Here is a 10,223-nt window from a genome sequence, read left to right on the forward strand (position 1 = left end):
TATGAGAAGGGGCCCCACAGATCTGAATCTCAGAAGAGAGGTCCTGCTAGGTATCTAAAGAGAGTGCAGTTTTTGGTGTTTGCAGCCCTAAGAGATTCATCCAAGGAAAGTAGATTTTTATTTCTGGAATTCAACCAACATGTATTTAAACCTACTACGTGAGAAGTATTATACTATAAGCACAAAAAAGAGCATTTACTCTAATCCCTGTCTCCTTAACCATGTAGTCTTCACACAGCCCATTGCTCCTGCCCCAGTGAATGGCATCAAACACCTGGGAAGACACAGATGATCCTATTCTTCCCTCTGACCCTGGAGCCAGTATTCATTTTTCCCTCACCCTGGATGCACATTAGATTCGATCCACACAGCATTTGTTAAATACAGATGCTTAGGCTCTACTCCAGTCCTACTGCTCCATTGTGGTTTTTGCTCTTTTTGTTTTTAGCTTAACAGGTATTTCAGAAACATAGCCACAGTTGAGGCTCACTGTTCCATTGATCCAAAACATTTCTGAAAGTGAAGGCAGTGAAGAGAGAGAGAGCCAAACCACTAGGAGTTCAGAGATCTCTAGAAGAAGCAAGACTATTACTATTGAACTTAGTTTACATTCCAGGTACTGAATGCGATGTTTTGCATGTATTAATTAATTTCATCTTGGACAAGAAAGTAGTTTCAATTATCAATTATTTTATGTATGGGGAAACAAAGTCATATTGAGATGAAAAGTCATTCCCATCTGCAGTTCTCTACTACAATACCATGTATACATATACACACATATCACATAATATATAACATATAATATATATTACATATTAGTCCCAACCCAAATGCCTTTTAATTCTTATCAAAATGTTCTACATTAGAGGCAAATTGGTGGTAGATTGGGAGGCAGGAGAATAGAGAAACTGAGGGAGACCAGATGGAGAAACCAGTCTGCTGTAGGCGTCCACAGAGAAAGGGACCACTGAATAGTTTGAGTGAAGTGACCAGGGATTTGCAGCAACTCCAGCTTCAGTGAGGCTACGCCTAATTCTCTCTTTTTGGTGAGATTAAGAGTCCTGAGGAAAGAGGCCATCTCTCAGTATCTGAAACAAAAAACTGAGTTACTACATCTGTGAGCAAAGCAGACAGCTGCATTTTATCCAGGATTTACAGAAGTATGGCGTCTCTGGGCTGGAAGACTTCACAGGAGAAGCAGCAGTCAGGTTTGGGCTGACCTTAGCATGAGAAGCTTGGCTCTGCAAAGGAGACTAGTCCTAGTTGACTTTCTGAAAGGTTGGACTATAGAGTGAGGATGCTGCCAATTGGCCCATTTCAGAAGCAGGAGGCTATCATTGATTGGCTAGTCTTCAGAAATGTAATTGTTTACACTACTTGTCACTGATCAATTAAACTCATTTAAAACCAGTTCTTATGGTTACTTTTCCTTGCTCAAAGAACTATTAGACTTCTCCAAAGAGTATGGGACCTTTAATTGTGAAGAGTTAAATAGACTATGCTGGTCTAAAGCCACTGATTACAAGGCAAGGGTGGGCGGGGGGGGCATTTGGGTCCTTCGTTGACATTCACAGGAATCCAGTTACAACTAAAAGGCAGAAGTGGATGCAAAGCATAGGCAAATGAGCATCTCTACTCATTATTTCCCATGAGGGCATTATTAACTGTGCAATTCATTGTTTCAGTTTTGTATTTATAAAAACTAAAGCAAACTTCTTAAAAATCCAATTATATGTGTCTGTTTCTTTGAAATCTTAGTCTGTATTTATATTTATATTCCTTAAACACTCAGGGCTCTACCATTGCTGTGCTTAGCTGTCTTACTAAAGTGATCTGCTCTGATTATAAAAGAGAGGTTATTAAGTGAGAAAGTCTGCTAACGTCTGACTGTTAGCCTACCTGGGGTAGAAGCCTAGTTGTGTGGATTATGAAGTCATAACCAAATCCCCATTAGTCACCTGACTGCTGTTTGAACTAAACTGTCTAGGTCTACTTAAAACTCTTTTGAGTACCTACTGTCAACAGTAAACTAAATCTCCAGTATGACTCTACCATCTAGGCATCCTAATCCATCCAATAAGCTCCCACCCTCCACCTTACCCTGACCCCCCCCACCCCATCAACCTATCCTCATCCTCCCAAGAAAAATAAGTCATTTCTGGGTGAAATCTATTTTCTCAATTGTGCGTAGTGAAGACAAACTGCCTTTGCATGCATTTGGTTTTGGCCACATCTACACAGCACTTTGAACAACTGGCTCATTCTTTAATTCAGTGAAAATCAGGTATCAGACATACGTGCATAGAATTGTGTTATCACATAAAATTGTTTATTTTTTTAACATTTCATTTTCTTTTAATAATTTACTTTTACTTTTTAGTTGGCTGCTTCTGTGTTGATGCAGTGATGCAAACTTTATTATTCCTCATTTGTTCCAATTGAGTTATAGTCCCTGAGATTTCCTGAATGACTCCAACAATCTGTTTCTTTTCTTAAATCAGTTGACTTATTTCTGCCATGAAGTCAGCCATGTGCTAAACTGTCTGATAACCACTCAGCTCCCTTCTGTCACCAGGCTGGTGCCATTAAGATTGTCTCCACTGTTTGAGGGAGATGTCACCATGTGTTCTGAAGCACATTTGCAATGTGATGATAAGGTACTAGAAATCATGGATCACTCCCTCAGTTTCTCCTTTAGCACCCTTATCATTGGAATTTCAGGACTACAGTAGATTTTCATAAATGAATCAATCAAAAGCACTTTTTAAATTAAAATACTACTACTACTGAACACTTAAAATTCCAAACAACATCCCAACTTGTCTTTATCTTAATCTTCTTGGAGAGAGGCACTCTTACCCATGTGAGCCCCTCCCCTGATGCTCAAAATCCCAATCATTCTAACTTCCTTTGAGTCTCTGGTCCATCAAACAGGCCCTGTCTTCCTTTGACTCTTTTTTTTTTTTTTTTTTTTTGTTTGTTTTGTTTTGTTTTGTTTTGTTTTTGCCCTCACTCCTTTCTCTTTGCCTACCAGCTGCTCTCAAAAGGATTGCACTTAGACCTCTCCCTTCTGCTTCCTTTCCTCCCTTTGTCCTCTTCTGGTCACACCTTTACTTACCTGTTTTCTGTAGCTGACACCCTCCTAGATCTCTTCAACAATACTCTAGGCATCAAATCCAGGCTGCAGTCCACTTAACTTCATGTTGGTATTTGACCCAGCTCTCCATTCCAACCTTCTATTACATTCCAGAACCTTCTCCTTACTTTCTCTTCTTGCCTGTCTGACTCTTCCCTTCCAGGCCCCTTTGTTTCCTCTGCTGTCACTAAGTACCCACATTCCCATGATCTCAAGCTCAAAAGTCTTCTCTTCTCATTCCACATATTTCCCACATCATGCTATTGTCACTGTGATACACAGTTTCATGGCTCAAATTCAACCTCTCTCTTGAACAGTAGATCCTCACATTTCCCTGGTTACTACACATCTCCAGATGCACATCCAGAAAACAGTGATTTCAAAATATTAAAAACTGAACCTAAATTCTCACATATCCTCCCAAACCAAGTCGTCCTACTGCATTACCTCCTCTCAGTAATGGCACCAACATCTACCCAGTCACCAGGTTAGGAACTTCATAGATACATGATGCCTTCCTCTGCCTTAGATCCCAAAGCCAAATTGGCTACCAAGTCTAGTGACTTTTCCTCTACAATAGCTCACTATTATGACTGTTAACATCTCAGTGCTGGACTTATCACCTTGCTGGACTCCTACCTTAACCTCCTAACTAGAGTCACTGACTCCAGAGACTCTTATCCCAGTCCACTCACAGAAGATTAAAGCTCATCACTTCCCTACTTAAAATTCTTCTGTGGCTTCTCATTCCTATTTCCAGAGGTTATAAGCTATGTTTATCAGTGTGACCTTTCTTCTTAAAAATACTCTTAGTGGAACACCATTGTGTGAAATACATACTCTCTGTGCTGCTCTGGTTTAAGTCAACTCAAATGGATCCATGGATCCCACCATGCTTGGCCACTCCATCCCTCTATGGTAGCTCCTGAGACACTTCTATGACTTTAGCACCAAGAAGGACAGGTGAACATCACTGATGACATAAGGTCCAAATGATGTTGGGCACCCCCAGTGGCACAGCGGTTTGGCTCCGCATGCAGCCTGGGGTGTGATCCTGGGGGCCCTGGATCGAGTCCCATGTCAGGCTTCCTGTAGAGAGCCTGCTTCTCCCTTTGCCTGTGTCTCTGTCTCTGTCTCTGTCTCTCTCTCTCTCTCTCTGTGTGCCTCTATGAATAAATAAACAAAATCTTAAAAAAAAATTCGTCCAAATGATGTGAGTTGACATCCCAGGATATTGAGCTAAAATGAACACTCTTGCCATGATCTCTATCTATTATTTTGGTAGCTGGCACTAGAATTCTGTTTAGGGGGTACTAACTTTGAGAAAATACCTATTACATCCTTTAGTGAGAAGGTGTGGTCCTCTAAGACATAAGCCCTGGCTGTTGCCAAGTTACACAGTAGCCAACTAACCTGATCTGCCTGAAAAATGAGGAGGAAAAGGGCAGAAAAGAAAGGAGAAACAAGGGAGACAAGAGGGGTAAGGGTTCAGAGAAGGATATAAAAGGGAATGTGGCATGTAAAAAATATTTTACAAAACAAAATCCTGGTGAAAGACTGGCAGAAAGGGAGGATAAAGATGCCCAAAATGATGTTTTGAAAGATTTGGGAGTTTTTTGTTTATGTTCTGCATAGAGTGCATGGTGAGAAACCCTTTCATGCTCCCCAGGGCTTAGGTAAATTCGCTTTATAAGAACTTCATGTTGGGGAGGAAAAATAAAATAAGATAAAACAGAGAAGAGGGCAAACTCTTGACTCTAGGGAATAAACTGAGGTTTGCTGGAAGGGATGTGGGGGACGGATGGGGTAATTGGGCTATGGGTATTGGGGAAGGCATTTGATATGATGAGCACTGGACATTATATGGAACTGATGAGTCACTAGACTCCACCCCTGAAACTAGTAATACACTATATGTTAACTAAATTGAATTTAAATAGCATTTAAAAAAAAAAGAGAGAGAACTTCATGTTGGGTGGATTATCTTTGAAGAGTGTAAAGGGCCAAGTGTTGCATCTGTGCCAATGGAGGGGGTAAATGAAATAATATATATAGATACAGGAGGTCAGAGTACAAAGGACCTTGGAGGATATAAGCTCCAGACACTCAGAAAATGTAGGGAAGGACAGGACAATTCTCAAGCAATGTTCCAGTGATTCTTCAAATGGATGAATTTCCAGTGCCTACAAGACACAGTTGAAAATCAGGGATGGTATGATTTTTAATTTGCTAATCACATTCAGAATATGTCAGCAATGGAATGGAACTGTCCAACTAAAGGCTAGTTCTAAAAGCACAAGGCACTGTAGCATGCTCAGAGCGCCTTAACTTGCAGGGTAGATCAAACTCCCTCAGAACTAGCTCCAGTAAAAAGTGCAACATAAATGTTAATTACAATGAAGGAAAGAGTCCAGATCTTGTAATTCTGAAAATTTTTCAAGCAGAAACTCTCCTAGCCACATGGCTTCTGTCTACTGCCTCTCTTTGAGCACTCTTCTAGCTTCTGAATATTGTTTTTCTCTCTTTCCTTATCACTAGTCACATATTTGAAGATAACTACCAGGCCCAAGTTCCCATGACCTTCTGGTTCCAATAGCCACAACCACTGGACTGGACTTAACATCTGTGTCATTTAAATCAAACTTGATAGAGAAAGAAAAGAAAGAAAATAATGGGCTTGATTTGGAGTGGAGTCCACCGTTATGGCGGCCAATTCCCTATGGCCAAAAGAATGGAGTCCTACCACAAACAAGGCCACTTTGGGCAGTGACAAGACTTTCTGGTAAAGAACTTTAAATAACAATTTTTTTGTTTTTGTTATCTGGTAAGACTTTCTGGTAAGTAACCTGAGCAAGGAAGAAGGAATCTACATACAAAATATCATTACTCATATACTTCCTCTTTTTTGATTCTGTTGGCTTGGCTGGATATCTGCCTGTAGGTAAATGCAAAGGTAGTTCAAGAAAGTGACCAAATGGTCTTTCTTAGTTTTCATAGTTTGGTGGAACATGAAGAAACTGGAGACAAGTCTGCAATTATAAGTGAAAGGTCTGTTAGTGGAGCCACAATAACTTTGGGAAACTCAGGATTTCATAACTGAGTCTCAAGTCTTATGACAGTTTTCCCACTGAGATTTTGTGTCATTGACATCATTCTCTACAATGCAAACAGATTGTCTTCTACATAATACATGCATTCCTAAAAGGTTGTGTGCAAATCAAATTTTTATATTTGGGAGACAGTTCTAATCTCAGCTGCTTCACCTATACAATGCAGAAAATCAAATTCTATTTCAAACCCACCAGGAAGCATTATATTATTTAAAAAGCCATGTTGTGAATTTTCTCTGTGGTTGGAATACCAGTCCACTAATTGATCTGTTTTGCAAATTTGGATTTTCATCCATCAGGCTTTCTTGAAACTATCTTAGAAAGCCAAACAGTAGTGTTGGAGAAAGTCTAAGTGCCAGAAAAATAAAAAATACTTATAAGCTGAAATGTGAAACCCAGAATTCTAAGTTCCACTTAGCAATTTAAGTAAATTACATTGATTCAAGGATGATCTTCAGTGATCCAAAGTAGCAGAGTTCTTTTTTTTTTGAAGTCCTTTGCATTTTAATAGTCTCTGCCTCTGTAAGTAACAAGCAAGCTTCTGTAAAGAACCCATTTCAAATCCCTGCCTAAAAGCTCTGCTCTTCACCTTTCAAGGAATAGAACTCATGAAATTGAGTAAACAAATTGCAGATGGCATGCCACATTCATTCAGAAAACATGCTGATTACTCAGCAAAATGGCATTTAGCACCACAAAGAAGCCAAGAACTGAGCTGCTACATCAAATCCTCAATGGAATCCAATATCCCCACCTGTGGGATGCCTAGAGATAACAGGCAATTGTGTCCAAAAATGCAATCACCAGAAGGAAAGAAAAAAGATGTACTCTCTTTCCTGAGGAATGGAATCATGAAAAGAGTCTTTCATCATGGACCAAGTATACTCAAAGCCTGGTTTATCCTGTCTTAACGCCCAGTAATGGTCTGATTCCCCCCTCTCATTATCTACTCAGTGGATGCAAGATGGCCTTATCATTTGCATCTAGAATAGCATCTTACTCCCCACCCCCGTGCCCAGGCAGTCAGTCAGCCTGTTGTACTGACCAGCCTGTTGTACTGTACCAGTACTGACATAGAGCAACTACAAATAAATAGGACCAATATTCTTTTTTTTTTTCCAAAAAGGTGAGCTTTCAGAATCTCTTTTTCCTCACAACACATTTTTAAGGGTGTTATTGTAATCATAAAAATAACCTGAATGAATGAGAATCGGCAATTGAATATCATCAAAATAAACTTGGGAGGGGGTAGGTAAAGCATACAGTGACCAGGAAAAGTCCAAGCATTTTCTTCAATACCTACATACATTTATGGGTAGGTGGAAAATATCATCCCTGGTTTACTGATGAGGAAAGGGAGATCGTGCTTGCCTAAAAGACATATTTAGGATGTCTAAATCATCCCCCCAAAATATTAATTAACCAGGTGACTTCTCCACCTAAGGATGACATGGCTTTAGAGTCTGAGTCTCTCCCATGGGTCCTCCAACAGACAGAATACCACAGGAGGCTGAGACTGCTCTTCAAGAAGCAGGCGGGGAAACATCCATGATGAGGAAGGGGAAGGAAAACTCGCTTCTACCCTCTCAGGTTCTGTGACTGGGTCTAGGATCGAACTAACATAAGATAAATCAACAAGAGAAAAACTAACACAAGTTGTAATTAATACTTTTACATGCATGAGAGCCTTCATAAGTAAAACAAAAACCTCAAGAAACCATCAAGCCCAAAAGCTTTTCAAATAAAGAACAATTAATTGTGGAAATGTGACAAGACAAAAAGGTTTGGATCGGGGCAGTAAATTGTGGGACTGTGGGAAATATATGTGGGAAGCTAACAGAAAGTAAGGATTTTTTACTAGGTTTGTTTATACAGATCTATTTCAGCATCGACCCCCAACTTCCAGTGATAAGAATGTTCTCTTCCCAGTACAGGGAGGTTACCTTTCTAGTGGGAAATTTTATGACCTGCTTTTAGGTAGAAATGGGAAGATCAGAGAGTTGATCCTACAGCTCCTGTTTCTCAAGAGCCTTCAGCTCAAAATAATCAATATGTCAAAGTGCTGTATCTTGAGGGGCACATTCTTGAACCTCTCCAATGACAAGAGACACCATACACTTTGAAGAGTGACTAGCATCTATCCCCTTCAGCTCCAGAGTGGAGGCATTCTGTGTCATCATAAGCCAGCAGGGGCCTAATCGGATGCATCCTGCCTTCCCTTCCAAAAACTTTTATGTTAGAAGATAATGATGACTTAGTCAAAAATCATGTTGAAAGATTTCAGGAAAGATGGTGCCTTACAAGTCGAGGAGATATTTGGCAGAAGCAAAAGCTGAAAGGACTCCATGATAGGTATACCACCCACAAAGGGCAAGGCATTCAGTACAGATGAAAGTGGAATAAAACAGAAGCAAGAGAAGTCCAACCCTGAACTGTGTGACTCTGAGCAGGTCACCTCACTTACTCGGGGACCCAGCTCTCCTACATGTAAAATGTTTTAAAAAATAATTTCCATGCTAGCTTCTTCAGTCTGGATGGACCCACAAGGGAATGAAGCTGGGGACTCAGTTGGTGAGGTTGGGAGGCCTGGGGGAAATATCCCACCACTGCCCATCAACTAGTAAATAAAACATTTACCACTTGCAAATACTGAAGTACTGTCTACCCACCAAAGAGAGACCACTGGCAAGCACATATGCATTATTTAGTTCGTACGCACTTGTTTATATGTGTATGTAGATTTAATAAGTATCCAGTGGCAGCTAGATACAGAATTATATCCCTGTCTTCAGGAACATGCCTCCAAGGAGGATTCGAGAGCTGTATTTCTCCACTCCTTGCCCGGCAGGTCTCAGAAGGTCAAGGTTTTGTGTTGCCCTGGCAACAGCTGATAGCATCACTACCACCTGAAGCCACCCAGGGGGCTGCAGGCTCAGCAGCCTATAAGTGGTTATGATGTTATCCCAGTTGCTGGGGAAACGCACAACCTTGCACCAAGCAGGTGGGTAACCGTGGAGTCGATTTCCAACCATTTTGCTTTTAACAGTCTATACTGGCAAATGCATTCATCTCTGCATAAATTCTGTGAACAATTGGGATCTTAAAGAGTTTGAGTCGTGTGTTCCCTTTTTAAAAAGCTTTTAAGTGGTTCACCTTTACCACCCGAAACATAGTGCTTTTGTATGAAAAAATAAAAACAGATTTATTATTGCTCTATTTTAAATGAAATTGCCACCTACACTAAAGTAGGCCAGTTACTCTTCTATCTCTCCTCCCTAAGCAAGCCCATGGAATTTTTTAGGTCTCTGCTATATCTGTGGGGGGAAAAATGTCTTAAGATAATATTGGATCTTTAAAAGTAGATTCATAAAAGCAGAGAAGTCCTGTTCACCATCTGAGTCATCCTTGATTGGCTCCCTTTTAAAATGCATCCTCTGTCTTTCTTATAACCAAGGGCTTTAAAATTCAAATGTTCATGAACACCAGCTTTATTAAAATTAGAGCTTGGGGAAATGGCTTGGAAAAGGGAGAAAAGAATATTACCCAACCATTTAAAAGATGCTAATTAATGAAGTTCTGAAGCCCAGGGAGGACATTTGATACAGCAAGGGTTTCTCTACCAAGGAGGAATGAAACTCATCTAAAAACAAAAAAACCCAGAATAAAATAAAATTGAAGTAGATCAACCCAAATCTTCCCCTAGGTGCTGGAGTGGCCTCAGGAGCTCTGTTAGCTTGCAAGAACTCCTGTGTGCCTGCCCACAAGCTGAACGTATTAGCATTTTCTGGTCCCACTCCAAGTCGATGTCTTAGCTCTTGGGGACTTGACTTTAATGCTCAGGGAAAGCCACCTCACCCATTGGATTTGAGTTGCCTGCCTGTCCTGAGCGCCTACTCAGCAGTGCAGGAAGTGGGGAATGGGAGGAGAGAGGCTATCCAAATGTGTGTCTCCATTCTGCTTTATCTCTCTTGGCC

The sequence above is a fragment of the Canis lupus genome, chromosome 3 (genome assembly GCF_003254725.2).
Source record: "Canis lupus dingo isolate Sandy chromosome 3, ASM325472v2, whole genome shotgun sequence".
NCBI classification, from domain to species: domain Eukaryota; kingdom Metazoa; phylum Chordata; class Mammalia; order Carnivora; family Canidae; genus Canis; species Canis lupus.